The sequence below is a fragment of the Nelumbo nucifera genome, chromosome 4 (assembly GCF_055504915.1).
Source record: "Nelumbo nucifera cultivar China Antique chromosome 4, China Antique-T2T, whole genome shotgun sequence".
NCBI classification, from domain to species: domain Eukaryota; kingdom Viridiplantae; phylum Streptophyta; class Magnoliopsida; order Proteales; family Nelumbonaceae; genus Nelumbo; species Nelumbo nucifera.
Genome location: NC_142652.1, coordinates 81,593,891 through 81,610,307, shown reverse-complemented (window position 1 = coordinate 81,610,307; position 16,417 = coordinate 81,593,891). Strand labels below are relative to the sequence as shown.

The 16,417-nt window shown below is 39.2% G+C and overlaps 1 long non-coding RNA gene across 1 annotated transcript; it reads right to left on the bottom strand.

Moving 5' to 3' along the window:
- Positions 1–337: 337 nt before the first annotated feature.
- Positions 338–15,954, bottom strand: LOC104606186 (uncharacterized). Its single transcript, XR_016085992.1, has 5 exons — positions 15,646–15,954; positions 5,048–5,141; positions 2,580–2,668; positions 2,015–2,503; positions 338–1,383 (listed from the first exon to the last, which is right to left on the bottom strand). It is a non-coding gene; the product is annotated as an uncharacterized LOC104606186 (long non-coding RNA).
- Positions 15,955–16,417: the final 463 nt, after the last annotated feature.

Here is a 16,417-nt window from a genome sequence, read left to right as displayed (position 1 = left end):
ATACATGGTGAATTTCTTCTTCTTCTTAGTATTGTAGTACCGTTTTACAGTTGAAGATTGTAATCAAAAATAGAAAAAATAAGTCATCAAGGATTTTGGATTTAAAAAGCTAAATCATTTTTTATTTTTATTCCAAATGCCTATAATGAATTCATCATTCATGGAAAATGACCCTAATTTTCAATGGTTAAAGGCCTTCTGATAACAGCTGAAGATACTAAACTGAAAAGCTTATTGTTTTGTCTTTTAAAGGCTATTTTAATGGCTGAAACTAAAGTTGGGTCGATCACTATACCTCTGAAAATTTTATTATTTAATTATTTTAACAATTAAAAGACAATGTAATAAATCTTTCAATTGTGCAATTTCAGGCCTTTCAGCCGTTAACAAATGGATTCCTCCTAGGCAGTCCGGAATGAATGACTCCACATGATTCCGAAATGGATACTTTGTAAGATGGACATGCAAAAATAAGAAAGATTTTACACCAGAAGATGAAGAAAATAATTGGAGTTTGTTTGAGAAAAGAGTCAGTTTGGAAGAAGTACAAATACAAATATGTAGAGTGCAAATACATACAAAGTACAAGGTTTTGCACTCCACATATTTGTATTTGCATTCTTTCCAAACTGAGCCCAAGGTTACGCTGCATTTATTTTTCGTGTAAATGCTCTTTTCCATTGATAGAGTTGAGACACGATGGTTCGGTAAGAGTGTAAAATACGGACCGGCCATTGTGCCGATTTACAATTGTCCTGTTTGGTTACATCAACGTAAATGGAGTTTACGTTTTCTGATATGTTGCAGCGGGAGATGGTGTAGAGGAGGAGAAGACGATCTGAAGCAGGGGAAGAAGAAGAAGAAGAGAGAAAGAGAGAACGAACAACTGTTCCTCTCCAGCTGGTTGCAGTGGAGATTTGCCTTGGGTTTCACGGACTCCAAGCAACGGAGATCCGACGCCCGCCATACTTTCAGGCACTTACCCCAGGAAACGGAGTAGATTAAACCATTGCTGATGGCGAGGCCAGAGACAGCGTCAGCGTGTTCAATCCATACCCGTTTCTTGTGATGTCTGACGCGGACGTAGTTCTTCGGTAGATGTCGTTGCCACGAGTTGATGTCGTTTGGTTGGGGTTAGCTGCCAGACTCGGATCTTAGAGTCCTGGTGAGCGGTGAAGAGCTTCCTTTCCGAAATAGCGAGACTTAACGGAACCCGAGGCGGCATAGAGTAGGTCACCGGAGACGGCGAGGCAACCAATATAACAGGTAACAGTCCATTGCTTGGGAAGCTGAACCACATTCACTGCCGAAGGAAGGTCGTTAGCCTTTTTTACCTGAGACTTGAGACCCTGCATCTGCACACGTTTTGGTAGCCTCTTTTACCTGCAAAAGAAACAATGGAGATGATTAATAGGAAGAAGGGAACTGTGAAACGTTCTATGCCCTGGTTTTGTGAGAAACAGAGCACGAATGAAGAAAGAAGAAAAGCTAAAACTTTCTTGTGGCTGGTTTTATTCTATTAAATGCTCTGCCTCAGGGAGGGGAGAAGAGGAGGAACAGGTGGGAGTGAGTGAGGGTCTCCTCTCAAAGGTGAGTGAAGACTGAAGAGTTCAGTGAGGAAGGCGTCAGGGTGTAGTGGAGACCGGAGAAAACATCGAGGTAGGTGGCAGCGGTGGAAAGAGAAAAAAAGGGGGGGAGAACCGGAGAAGAAGAGAGAAGGAGAAGAAAGAGAGAGCGAGCGAGCGAGAGAGAGAAGGAGAAGAGAGAGAGAGCGAGCGGACGATGTAATAAATACGTCGATATATTTATTACATCGATTCTCGATGTAAATTAAAATTAAAATGTAATTTTACATCGATTCTCGGTGTAAAATTACATGTTTACCAAACTTTAATAAAATTAAAATGTAATTTTACCAAACGTTTGTTTTAGGTGTTGTTTTATACTGTAAATTAGCGTAAAACTCCACTTAGGGTGATCTCAGCAGAATTGGCGATGAAAGATCAAGTTCTACCTGGTTCTTCTGTGCACCGTTTGGACTTTTTTTGAAGCGTGAGAAAAAAAGAGCCGGAGAGAGCATTTGAAAACCATTCAGATCTGATAAACTAATCTGATCCTTTAAACTGCCTCAAAGATTTCTGTGGTTTGCTGAGCTAAATACTTTTTTTTTGTATCGTGAATACCAGGGAAGATCCCATTAAGGCGAAACTTCCGGTTTTAGCTTCTCAGTAGGCTAGAACTTTTATTTTTCTCTCTCTGTCAGTTCTTGCTGATGATTTTCCCGATCGATCGTTGATCCGTTTTTCAGCTAGAGTTTCTCGAAGCAAAATGTGGTAACTTCCTTTAGGAAGAGTTCTAGAGCAGAAACAGAGTAGAAGCCTTTCGCTTTACACCGTGACGGCCAAACATCATCAGCGTAAAAATTTAAATCCACCTGGTTCTATTTTCCATCGATCACTGAACCAGCGCCAACTTTTTCATTGGTGTAAAACTGAATTTACACCTGAAACAAACGCAGCCTAAAGAAAAGTAGTGTGTCTAGGGAGAAAAGGAAAATGGATAAGATAAAACATACTTACAGGAGATGCACCATAGGCACCCGCATATGCAGAATTCACATCCATCCCACCTTGGTTGGCATCATGTTGTTCTCTTCGCTTTCTCTCAGCTGCATGGATTTAGAAAATGAATCTATAGAAAGATTTTAATTAAAAGGTAAAAGCCAAGTCAATCTCAAATAATCTTACATTTCCTTTTCTTTTTGGACAAAAGGTACATCTCTGGTAAACTCAAAAAGCAATAAAAAATATAGTAATTGCAACAGTAAAATGCCTGGTATAACACTGTTGGCACAGAGATGCTCTTTGCTGCCATATTATGGAAGATTCATCAAGTTGGGAGTATTTGTTTTTGAAAATTAGGTAGTATTCTGCAGTTTCTTTCCATCCAGATAGACTACAGGAACTGGTATCAAGTGCCAAGTAATCCAGCCAATCCATTCTTTTCTGCTTACTCCATCAATATGCCAACTGTTAAGGAAATCATGGGTGGATTTTGGAAAGACCCAGCTTAGCTAAAGATTGACAAGGAAATGAGCCCAGATTTGCATGTTTATAGGACCATGCAAAAACAGATGGTCTGCGGTATCCTGGTCAATATTGCAAAAAGAACAGCTGGTGGATGGAAGGTTTATTATACCCCCTTCTGATGGGATAGACTTTCATTAGACATTTGCCAGGATGGAAGGTTTATACCCCCACTTCAGATGGAACTTTATGTGACAAAATGGATCTGTAGGGGAAGCCAGAAGTGAGTGTGTAATGACTGATCGACAATTTATGATGCACAAATTTTCCAAAACAAACCCAGACCATGGGGGAACTTGGTAATAACAATGTTAAATGTTCCTTCCCAATTCTCTTCAAATTGGTTTACTGGAGAATCATGGAAGCAACATGGAAATGTTTCATCAGGAAAGAGGGCAAAAAAGTCATGAGGTCCCGGTCCAGCCCAGCGGCCCATGAACATCCCCATAGTAAACTCTATTTATCAAGTGCATGCATGGTAAATATGGATAAAAATGAGGTAAAATCACTGTGTTTTCTAATATAATGATAGATTTCTTTTTTTTTTTTTGTTTTTTTCTGATAAATTAGTAGTATGATAGATTTCTAAAACAACAAAAATAATTGTATGATTTGGAATATGGTTTACTATTCAATTTGATTCAACCTTATCTACAATTTACAATTATTTTATCAGTTTCTCTACAATTTACGATATGATTATGATTTCCAGAATGTTGCATTAGTGAATGATTTGTCCAAAGTCAAAATCAAGGTTTTGCATTACTGGTCTTTGAGAAAACCAAGAATTTTATTTCATTCTAGTGTTGTAGAAGAAAGGATAAGTTGCAATATTTTCTCTATGTGATGGATAAATCATTGGTAGCCAATGGGATCAATTATTTTTAATTCTTTTAATGTATAGAGCTGAACATGTATATTTTGTACTGTACATGGTCTCACATAAAATCCTTGTATATGGGGCTTTTTAAGCACTACTTAATCTTTAGACCAAAAAACTATACCTAGTAAAAACATCTTCACCTATAAAAAAGGAAAAGAGGAAAAGGTAAAAACTATGTTTCACCAGTGTAATCTGCACTTAACTATACAAAAATGCTTTTGGCCCTTGGACTTGGTTATATGGCATATGAACACTAGAACAATTCTACAACATGACCTTCCTAGACATGCAGAGTCTGCAATAAAGTTGTACATGTGAGAGAAGTTGTTCCTTTTGGAGACACTTGTACATTTAGAGGCCATTTAGTAATGGCTGGAGTGGCTGGACAGCTTCACTAAATGACTAGCTTCTTTGTCTTTCAGCAAATAAATTGTTAAATAGGCTGTGAGCTCCCTAAGGGCAAATGGCATCTTGGGTTGATCTCTATACACCTAAATAGGTCATTCAGTTCAGTCACTTTCATGGCCCAAAACTGCAATCCAATAATTTGCCTCGAAGCATCAAATACCAAGCCCATGACTTAATTGGTTGATGTGATGCATGGAACCATAAATGGATTTTGTCCAATTCATGGCCCAAAACAAACATGGAAATCAAGAAAGTAGCTTCAAGCATCGCATGGTTTATCTTGAATCACATCCCTTGAAAATTTTTCCTCAAACAATCATAAGCATATCAAGAGCAATTAAGGAGGATATTCCCTCCCAAAAAAAAGTTTTTTCTTGAAATAATAATGTGTGCCGAAAGACACCAATGAAGACACACAAGTAAACAGATGGGGGAAGAAATTAGAATACCAATCAACCAAAACATCAGACAAAAAGTCAGGCTCAGGACACCACAGATAGTTACAGATGCATGGAGTGAAAGATGTCAAGCTTCCTCCTAAATGTGTCAATGGAAACTAACAGATTTAAGATGACTGAAGGCATCATAACTCGAGTGTATGACAGAGAACACTTTGTAAGAGAAAGAAATTAGCTAAGGTGGGTTATAATAACAGAAAGAACCACTATACCTCTTTCTTCATGCCGCTTTTGTCTTTCTCATGGAGCGAAGGTACCATCAGCTTTTGCTACAATATCAGGTTTTGTCTTTGCATACTGTATCCTCTGCATTTACCACAGATCATCAATCACATTTTATGTAGTGTATTCAAAAAATGAGTTCCACATGCCTTGGGAAGTAGATATGACAGAAGAATACCAACTCACATAAACTAGAACAATTGATACATTTTCACCAAAGGAAAAAAAAAAAAAAAACAGTTGATACATAGAACAAAAATGAAGAAAAACATGTATGCTAGTGGCATACTCAATTGCATTTAAACTACCAAAACAAAACTCTAAACCAAGAATAACGAGAGGACAGCTTCTACTGATACAAAAATATCAATAACAAACTACTTTAATCAGTAACAAAGCCAATAATGCAATGGACATATTTGAAGAAAAACATAAATATGGCCAAAAAATCATGCAAGAACATGATAACAGTGTAATTGTGTTTCAGTTCAAATTGACAAATAAAATGAAAATGTTAAAGACGTGAAAGAGAAGAGCCTGAGATAAATAATAATTACATGGCAAACAAGGCAGTTGCATCATCAGTGAATCAATAGCATCATGAATTTTTCATTTTTGAGGAGATACATGATAATCCCTTTACTAAGAACAAAAACATTTTGAGGGGAAAAATCTATTTGATCCCATGAAAAGAGCTCACATCTTTATAAGTGTTTTCTTGGGGGAGAAATCTCTTCATGTATTATGTTTTTCTCAGGACAATTTTACCTCATATTTATTACGGTAAATTACATATTACCACCCTGTACTTTAGAGGTAGTGACACTTAGGCCCCCCAATTTTCATTTGCGACGAAGACCCCCTGAACTTTCACATTCAAACACTTTGCTGAGGCTTTCCAGACCCAATGTACCCTGAATGATAGACTTTTGAGATGATGGTGACTATTCTGAGAATTTTCAGACCCGGGAGATGTTTTCCCTTGGACTTTTCATGGAGAAATAAGAAAAAAAATCAAGTAATACCAAATCTGGTAAGGTCCTTCTCAGAGGTGCAGTCTGGTTTGCTGACCTATTTTTGTAGCAAATCAGCCTTCCATAAAACTTTGGTATCATTGATAAGTGATAATTGTCACCTTGGAATAATTGTTGAAGGATGTATTGCTGTTTCTGGACCATTTTTTGTTACTACCACTGTATTTGGCATTCCAAAGCATACTCTGGTTGTTTATTCTACTCTCCCGTGGATTGTTTAAAGAAGCTTTATGAATTTGTTCCACAGTTGCTGATTCACCTATACTCATTCTACACTTCTTGTTTACAACATCAGCTCATTGCAGCATCCCTGGGTTGCATGAATTCTCCAAACATAATTATTTAACTGTAAAAGCATTGAAGGTTCAATGGCACATCTACGAGTAGTTAAGTTCTAAAACTTCTTAGTGTCATTACTTGGGGGAGGCAACCCTTCCAGCTTCTTCACTTATTATATATGAAAATGGAGAGAAATGAAGAACGAAATGAAATAAATGACTCATTAGATTATTCACTTATTAAGAGTTCACCTTCATTGTTTCCCTTTCTTTCTTGTTTTCTTTCTTTCTGGTTCGATGTGCACTCCTTTGGGGGGGTTAGCACTACCAGTTACCAGTGAACAAGCATTCATTCACATTCGTCACTAAATTTTGGCTGTTAGCCATGTCTAATATTTGATATTGAGCATGTATTTCCAGCACGGTTCACAGAACAAGCAAAGCTAATGAAGCTTTTTCACAGATTGCAGTAGCGTATTCAAAAGGCATTCAGACGTTACTCTATCATAGAAAGTAGCTATGAACAAAAGAAAAAAAACTCCTTCTAGGGAAAAGTAATGTTGATTTTGCACGTTGGATTCGTATCAAAGAATGACATGGTTGTGGTTAAATTACTAATTAAAGCAAGGTGTACCATTGGCTTGTCATAGAACGGGAAACCATAAATTTGCTTGAGCACATTGGTGGCAGAAGAAACATCCTCGAAGACAACCCAAGCCTGAGTGCAACGCTGCACCTTGTAGCCGAGGGAGAGGTCCTCTCTTGTCGGGCAGTGTTTGATCATTATGGGCTGAGACGTTAAGTATAAGACCACTGAGGATTATACCTGATGGACTAATCTTGCATCTGCCTACAATCCTTGGGCCTTCATAAGATGGCTGGACCCAATGACCATTTAGTGTAAATGTTGTGCCCATTAAGAGCCCATAGTGATGGACTCAAGGGTTTACTGTATTCAGCATTGAATTCGGCCAAGCCTTGTAACAGAGGCTAGGCTGAACCCATGTGACTGATGTATAGATCAATGATAGGGTCTCACGCGATACAAAGAGAGCCAAGCTAGCCAGCATTAAAAAGGAAGTGAGCCTAAAAGTTTAATGTGCCTAAAGCCCATTCCGAACTAGGTTAATTAGATTAATTAAATAGGAGCGGATCTGGGATTTGGATCAGCAGATAAGGATAAGGGATTATCCTTATCCACTAAAAGAGTCCAGATCCAAATAAAGATTTGGATCAAGGAACTCTTAATTTGATTAGGAAGGCTGATATTTATCTGCAGATAAGGATAAGGGATTATCCTTATCCACTAAAAGAGTCTAGATGCAAATAAAGATTTGGATCAATGAACTCCTAATTTGATTAGGAAGGCTGATATTTATCTGCAGATAAGATAAGGGAATATCCTTATCACTTAAAGAGCCCAGATCCAAATAAATATTTGGATTGGGAAACTCCTAATGGGATTAACAAAAGACACATTCGTTGAATACAGAGAGAAGACAATATAGTTAGACTACTCTTGCCTTCTGCTCTTTTTCTTCCTGCTCTTACCACCCCACCCTGTTCGATCTCCAGTTCTTGGATTGGATCAAAATTGGATCTTGATATTGTTTCTTGCCAGAAGAAACAATCTAGAAGCTGTGCTCACTGTCCTATTTGGCTCTTGCTGAAGAATCACTAGAAGAACTACCTGTTGATCCTGCCTCACCCTAAGTTGTGTCATATTCAGTGGAGGGAGGATTTGGTACTCTCTTTGGGCGTGAACACCTACGTTGGGAGGAACATTCTTGCGTGGATTTCGTATCAGGTATATCCCTCCCTTAATTTGGTTTCAGATTTGGTCTGGTTTGGTTACAAGAACGAACCTTGAAAATGCAGTTTTCTAAATTGGGAATAGGATTCTCGGATGAGAGTAAATAAATTTTTGAAAATTCGCCCAAACTTCCTATAGGGTTCGGCCATCCATATGATGGATCTCCCATCCCTTCAGTGTTATCAGAGCCAGGTTCAGGTCTTGAACCAAATTAGAACAGATCTGAATCTGCGCAAATGGGTAGAAGGCACTCTCCCCGATTTGTGCAATTAGCGTTTTTTTGGGAATTGGTTCCTAGATTATGGGCGGATGATCTAGAAAATAAATCTTTATTATTCTGTTATATTTATAGAATTGTTCTGTGAATGTTTCTTAAATATTTGGGCTACACATGTGATGGAGATCGAATCTTTTTGGTGCCAAGAATGGCACACCCTGCGACATTGTTTCATGCATGTGATGTATGGATGTATGATGTGCTACGTACATGGGCCATAAGTATTTGACCCATGATTATTTTAATTGTGGTTCTTTCGTACACCATGGCTGAATGCACATCATTGCCATAGTGTCCATAAGATCATTGGATGATCTCCCCGTTTGGTGGGCCCTACATCAGCTTCCTCTTGAAGAGGAACCGTGCGGAACCCTAGCCGTTTAGGGCCCATTTAAATATGGCTTTGAGAAAGTCAGTGGGAGCCACTTTGCTTTGACCTAAATAAAACTAGGGCGTAATATTTCGTTTCTTCCACTGAAATATGAGTGCATGTGATAGGGAGATTCATATGATGAACTCTCTAAAGGCCTTCCATCATTAGCATGAAGATGAGTCCTTCAGTAATAAGGAGATGCACCATAAAATTGGACTATTCATTTGCTGCAGGATCTGTTGGATTGTTTCATAAGATGATAGGGGCGTCATAGACCGATGTGGGAGGGACCTATCCTGAAATGGAAGACTCTCTCACGGTACCTTGGCGTTCACGAATATGATGGATAAACACTCACTGGACAAAAAAGTTTAACCTAAAATGTCAATGAACCTTGTCTGATAGAGGCCAAAGGGAAAGCTCATGAGATGAGTGGATGTGATCCTTCACAGAAGGTGGTCAGGTTATGCAGCTGAAACATTTGGCTCTATGCACTCTATGTGGTTTCGCACATTTTCAGAGACAAACTTCGTTGTCTCCGCCACTGAGGTAGGAGAGAAATCTCAGAGATGAACAAATGGAAATGGAACATAGATTAAAAGCCATATTTATGTAGATAACATGAATCAAATCGGGTTGTGGACTAATATTTGCTTTGCCTTTTATCAAGAATGGCAAACGAACAATTTGCCAAACTGTTGGATGATAATAAGCTTAAGGGCCCAAATTACGCTGACTGGTATCGTAACCAGATGTTGGTTTTGATGTCCAAGAAATTGGACAAAGTTGCTAAGAACCCTGCTCGGGATCATCCGGGTGATAGGGCTTCTGAGGCCCGCAGGAGGGAATATCAAGAATGGGAAGAGAAAAACTCTCTTGCCTGGTGTTATATCATAGCCTCCTTAGACAATCAAATACATCGACAATTCGATCAGATCGAAGTGTCCAAAGATATTTCGGATAGTCTAAGGACAGTGTATGAAGAGCAGAATCATTCTACTCGTCAGAAGGTCCTAAAGCAGTTTATGACCGCACAAATGTCCAAGAACCAGCTAGTTCATGACCATTGTCTTAAGATGATGGGATATATCAATGAACTAAATGCTCTTGGATCTGGGCTAGATCATGTCACCAAAGTTGATGCCTTCCTAAACTTTTTGCCTCCTTCCTTCAATCAGTTCATAATGAATTACAATATGAACAATACGTTGTAGAGGGCCGAAGAATTGATAAAGAAGGATGAGTCCATTACCATGCTTGTTGAAGGTGGCAAACCAGACAAGAAGAAGAGGAAGGCAAAGAAGAAACCTCAGAAGAAAACTAGCAAGCCTAAAAAGCAGAGGAAGGATAAGGCATCAGATGCCTGTCACTTCTGCAAACAGATCGACCACTAGAAAATGATCTGTGCTCAATACTTGGAGACCAAGAAACAAGGTAATTTTGAATCCTTTGTCATAGAAACCAATATGTTGTTGACTTTTGCTTCCTGGTGTATTGACTCCTAGGCTTTTACTCATGCATGTAACACATTGCAGGGGTTCATGACAAGCAGAAGACTGAGTGACGGTGAAGTGATTCTTTACTTGGGGACTTTTGCAAGCGTTGCAGCTACAACCATAGGAATTGTAGAATTGTTTTTTAGAGAAGGAATAATAACATTAAAAATTGTCTTTATGTACCCAATTTGAGAAGAAATTTGATTTCTGTTTCAAAACTGTGTGCGAATGGTTATTTTGTTCTTTTTAGTAATGTGATTACTATCAAAAGGAATAACAAATTCCTCGCATATGGAGAACTTGAGAATAGTCTCTATGTTCTCCATCATTCTCTAGAAACAAATATAATTGAAACTACGTCGGATAATAACCCCAAGAAAAGAACCCGTGATGCAATTAATCCCATGTGCCTGTGGTATTACTAAATTGGCCACATTGACATAGATCGTATCACAAGACTGGTAAATGATGGTCATTTGGATTTTCCAACTGTAGAAGATTTCCTAACCTGTGAACCTTGCCTTTAGGGTAAGATGATGAAATGACCATTTAACGGTAAGCCTGAAAGATCAACATGCATGACTGACCTTATACATACTGATGTATGTGGTCCCATGAATGTTAGGACATGTAACCAGCACATTTATTTCATAACATTTACCGATGATCACTATTGGTATGGTTACGTGTACGTAATGAGATACAAGTTTGAATCCTTTGAAAAGTTCAAAGAGTTCAGGCAAGAGGTCGAGAAACAGTTGGGGAGACACATCAAGGCCCTTTGATCAGATTGAGGAGGTGGATATCTCTCTGATGAATTCATGGACTAGTTAAAGGAAAATGGGATAGTATCACAACTAGCTCCTCATGTTACACCAAAGTTAAACAGTGTGTCAGAGAGGAGGAACCTGACTTTATTGGATATGGTCCGATCACTTCTCGTACACTCTGAATTACCCACATCCTTTTGGGGTTATGCATTGGAGACTACGATATACGTGCTAAACCGAGTTCCATCCAAATCCATTCCGAAGACTCCCCATGATCTTTGGACCAATAAGATTTGGAGTTGTCCAACACATGTTAAAAGAACAAGTGCTGACAAATTAGAATTTAAAACTAGTTGTTGCCAATTTATAGGTTACCCAAAAGGCTCTATAGGGTATTTATTCTATGACCCATGAGAGCAGAAGGTGTAGTCGAAGTGCCCATTTTTTGGAGGAAGATTACATCATGAACAATCATTGTTAGGAAGTTGTTCTTGATGAGGAGAGCTTAAGAGTAATGGGAGATGTCCTACAAGCTCCAATTAATAACCAACCTAGGAAATCTACCTGGGCATCCAGGCCTCTAGTTCGTTATGGCTATGACCAAGAGAGTTACTTGGTGGAAGCCACGACCAGGGAGGAGGATCCCGTGACTTATACGGAAGCTATGTTGGACATAAATTCCTTGAAGTGGGTAGATGCCATGAAAGTTGAGATTGACTCAATGGAGACCAATGGAGTCTGGACTCTGGTAGATCCGCCCCCTGAGGTAAAAGTAATTGATTGCAAATGGATCTATAAGAGGAAGAATGGCCTTGATGGTAAGGTTGAGACCTAAAAGGCTCGTCTTGTGGCGAAATGATACACTCAGAAAGAGAATCGATTATGAGGAAACATTTTCGCCCGTGGCCATGCTTAAATCCATTAGGATCCTACTAGCTGTAGCAACATATCATGACTACGAGATTTGACAAATGGATGTCAAAACCGCATTCTTGAATGGAGATCTTACTAAAGATATCTATATGCAGCAACCGTAAGGTTTCATAGTTGCAGGTTAGGAACACATGGTATGTAAACTTAATCGATCCATATATGGACTTAAGCAAGGTTCTAGGAGCTGGAACATCCGGTTTGACTCTACTATCAAACAGTTTGACTTTGAGCAAAATCCGGATGAGCCTTGTGTTTATAGGAAGATCAATGGGGATAAGGTTACATTCTTAGTTCTGTATATAGACGACATTCTACTCATTGGGAATGGTGTAGGAATGTTGACAATGGTGAAAGTATGGCTTTCGCAGCAATTTTTCATGAAAGATCTTGGAGAGGCCTCTTATATCTTGGGACTTTGACACTATAGAGATAGATCGAAGAGGAAAATATGATTATCCCAATCTACTTATATTGACAAAATAGTCAAGAGATACAGTATGGAGAACTCCAAGAAAGGAAATGTTCCTTTCAAGCATGGAGTCACTCTCTCCAAGGGTATGCCTCCCAAGATACCTGAGGAGATTGAGGGCATGAAGGAAGTTTCCTATGCCTCTGCTATAGGGAGCATCATGTATGCCATGTTGTGCACTCGGCCAAACATTGCTCAGGCCGTGAGTGTGGTAAGTAGATATCAATCTAACCCAGGACAATAGCATTGGACCGCTGTGAAAAGCATACTGAAATACCTTCGAAGGACAAAAGAGTTTTGTCTGGTATTTGATGGTAGTTCACTACAGATCGTCGGGTATGCTGATACTAATTGCTAGTCAGATCTAAATGGTAGAATGTCTACATTTGGTTATATCTTTACGATAGGGTCATGTGTAGCAGGAAAAATAGTCCACAACCCAAGCCGAGCACATTGTCGTAAGTGAGGCTGCTTAATGAATAAAGGTGTTCATTCAAGAATTTGGAATTCAGCACACCACCCATTCCACTGTTTAATGACAACACTGGATCTACGGGAGATTGATATTAAAAGGTAGCATCAGCAGAGAATGTGGCAGACCCATTGACTAAACCACTGACACAGAAAGTGTTTGAGAAACACGTGGAAAGTCTGGGACTCCAGCTTATACCCGATTGGACCTAGGTGCAAGTGGGAGCTGTTAGACAGTGTATGCCCTTAGCTCCAATCAACATGAAGTACATTATGACATTTATTGTAAATGAATAATGTACACTGACACAGAAAGTGTTTGAGAAACATGTGGAAAGTCTGGGACTCCAGCTTATACCCGATTGGACCTAGGTGCAAGTGGGAGCTGTTAGACAGTGTATGTCCTTAGCTCCAATCAACATGAAGTACATTATGACATTTATTGTAAATGAATAAAGTACATATTTGATTCATGTTATATGGTGTATTTTTGTGTAATATCCTTAAATTGAACAAATATGAGACTAGTGTTAGTTTAGAATCTTCACAACCATTGGATAAATTTGGGGAGATTTATCCTGCCAAGGCTGACACTGATGTACCACCAAATTGGTTGGGGTGGCTTGTCTCAGCTGCCAGGGTGAGACTTGAGGTACATGCAATGTGGGTTTTCTTGAAACCCTGAACCAGACCAAAATTGCAGTATTGCCCTGGACCTTGGAGATAGATGGGCAAAACTGGAATGTTACACCTGACCCCTAAACTCGATTATGATACTGCACTAGGTGTCAGACTAGACTATCTTTGATATGCCAATTAGTGAGATCTTTAGAGGGGGTCATAGTGACAGGATTAACCCCTTTGTCGGACAAAGTGAATGATCGGGGATGCATTCTCTCTGATGGAAATCTAAACTGTCAGTAGTTGATTTCAATCGTTGAAATTTGTTTTTGCAAAATATATTTATATAGACATACACACACACACACACATATACATATATATATGTTATGGTTTCAAAATGTTTGCAAAAGGTTTTAATTCCTGGGGTCCATGTGAGTAGAGAGTGCAACACTGCACATTGCAGTCGAGGGAGAGGTCATTTCTTGTCGTGTAGTGTTTGATCATTATGGACTGAGAGGTTAATTATAAGACCATTGAGGATTATACATGATGGGCTAATCTTGCATCTACTCACAGTCCTTGGGCCTTCATAAGATGGTTGGACCCAATGATCATTTAGGACTCAGGGGTTCACTGTATTCAGTAGTGAATTCGGCCAGGCCTTGTAACAAAGGCTAGGCTGAACCCATGTGGCTGTTGTGTAGATCAATGATAGGGTCCCACGCTATACAAAGAGAGTTAAGCTAGCCAGCATTGAAAAGGAAGTGAGCCTGAAAGTTTAATGGGCCTAAAGCCCATTTCGAACTAGGTTAATTAGATTAAATAAATAGGGGCGTATCTAGGATTTGGATCAGTAGATTATTATCCTTATCCACTAAAAGAGTCTAAATCCAAATAAATATTTGGATTAAGGAGCTCCTAATTTGATTAGGAAGGCTGATTTGATAAAGATAAGAGATTATCCTTATCCATTAAAAGAGTCCAGATCCAAATAAAGATTTGGATCAATGAACTCCTAATTTGATTAGGAAGGCTGATCTTTATCTGTAGATAAGATAAGGGATTATCTTTATTACTTAAAGAGTTCAGATCCAAATAAAGATTTGGATTAGGAAATTCCTAATGGAATTAGCAAAATTTCTCTTTAAGGCTATAAATAAGAGAGTAGGGCGAACCTCCAAAGACACGTTTGCTGAGTACAGAGAGAAGACAACACAGTTAGACTACTCTTTCCTTCTGTTCTTTTTCTTCCTGCTCTTGCTGCCCCACCTTGTTCGATCTCCAGTTCTTGGATTGGATCAAGATTGGATCTTGATATTGTTTTTTTCCAGAAAAAACAATGTAGAAGTTGTGCTCACTGTCCTATTCGATTCTTACTAAAGAATCACTAGTTCTTGGTGACCTGCTGATCCTACCTCACCCTAAGTTGTGTCATATTCAGTGGAGGGAGGATTTGTTATTCTCTTTGAGCGTGAACACCTATATTGAGAGGAGCTTTTTTGCGTGGATTCCGTATCAGGTATATCTCTCCCTTAATTTGGTTTCAGATTTGGTCTGGTTTGGTTATAAGAACGAACATTGAAAATGCAGTTTTCTAAATTCCCGGATGGGAATAAATAAATTTTTGAAATTTTGCCCAACCTTTCTACCGGGTTTGACCATCCATATGATGGATCTCCCATCCCTTCAGCTTGCCCTTTGTGTTTCAGAGTTTCGAATGCTAAAACCTCTAATACCTTCCCAAATTGAGAGAAAACTGCGAACAGAGATTTCTTAAGCTCAAGAATTTAAGCAATTTGTAGAAAATTAAATTTAGATAATATAGTCCAAAATTGGCAAATAAGAAGTGAGAAAGAAGGTTCGGGAGTCTAAGACAACCTTGTTAGTTACAAATCTAATAGAATCTAAGGTGAAAGCTTCATCCTTCATAGACAAACAGAAGTTCGCCTTTATCAAATAAACTCCCTTTGTGCGTCGTGTGTCTGTTTGTGGAATACTGAAATGAACTCCCTTTTATGTGTCGTGTGGGAGTAATAGGGAAGGAACTGACCTTCGAGTTTGATTTTCTCATTGAGATTATTGATGTAGATGGTTGTATTGGGAGGAATCTCGCCTGTGCTCATATCTGCAACCAAACTACTACCGTGCCTCTCTGCTTCTTCATGCCAAAATATGAAAAGAGAGAGAGAGAGGGGGGAGGTCTTGATCTCGCATCGTCTGTCCCCTAATTGGAACACGTCGCCTTTACCGCCCAAATTTGAAACTGACAGAAAACCCTTTAACGGCAAGATGGACACCAAAATTTATGAAAAACAATTATGTAAAGCCAAAATCCTCTCCACCGCTGCGAGCTGCTCTCTTTCCCTCCCTCCTATTCTCTTCCCCTTCCCCCCCCTCCCCCCTCCCTTCTCCACTGCGAGCTGCTCTCTGTCATCTTGCGGTTGAAACTTATCAACTGAGCTAGGTCCGAGAGTAAAAGATGACCCTATAACCCGAGCTTCACCGCTGCTGCCATCTTGCCGCTGAACCTTGTAAACTGAGCCGAGTCTCGGAGTAAAAGACGACCCTGCAAACCGAGCTCCATCGCTGCTGCCATCTTGCCGTTGAAACTTGTCAACTGAGCCGGGTCTCAGAGTAAAAGACGACCCTGCAAACCAAGCTCCATTATCGTTGCCATCTTGCCGTTGAAACCTATAACTGAGCCGCATGCCGTAGTTAAAAGACGAAGTGGACATATTTCGGTTAATTATTGGAATATTTCAGTTAATCTGATTTGGGGGACTCCAAACTCTATTATTTCTAATATATTAAAGCTAGGGCTG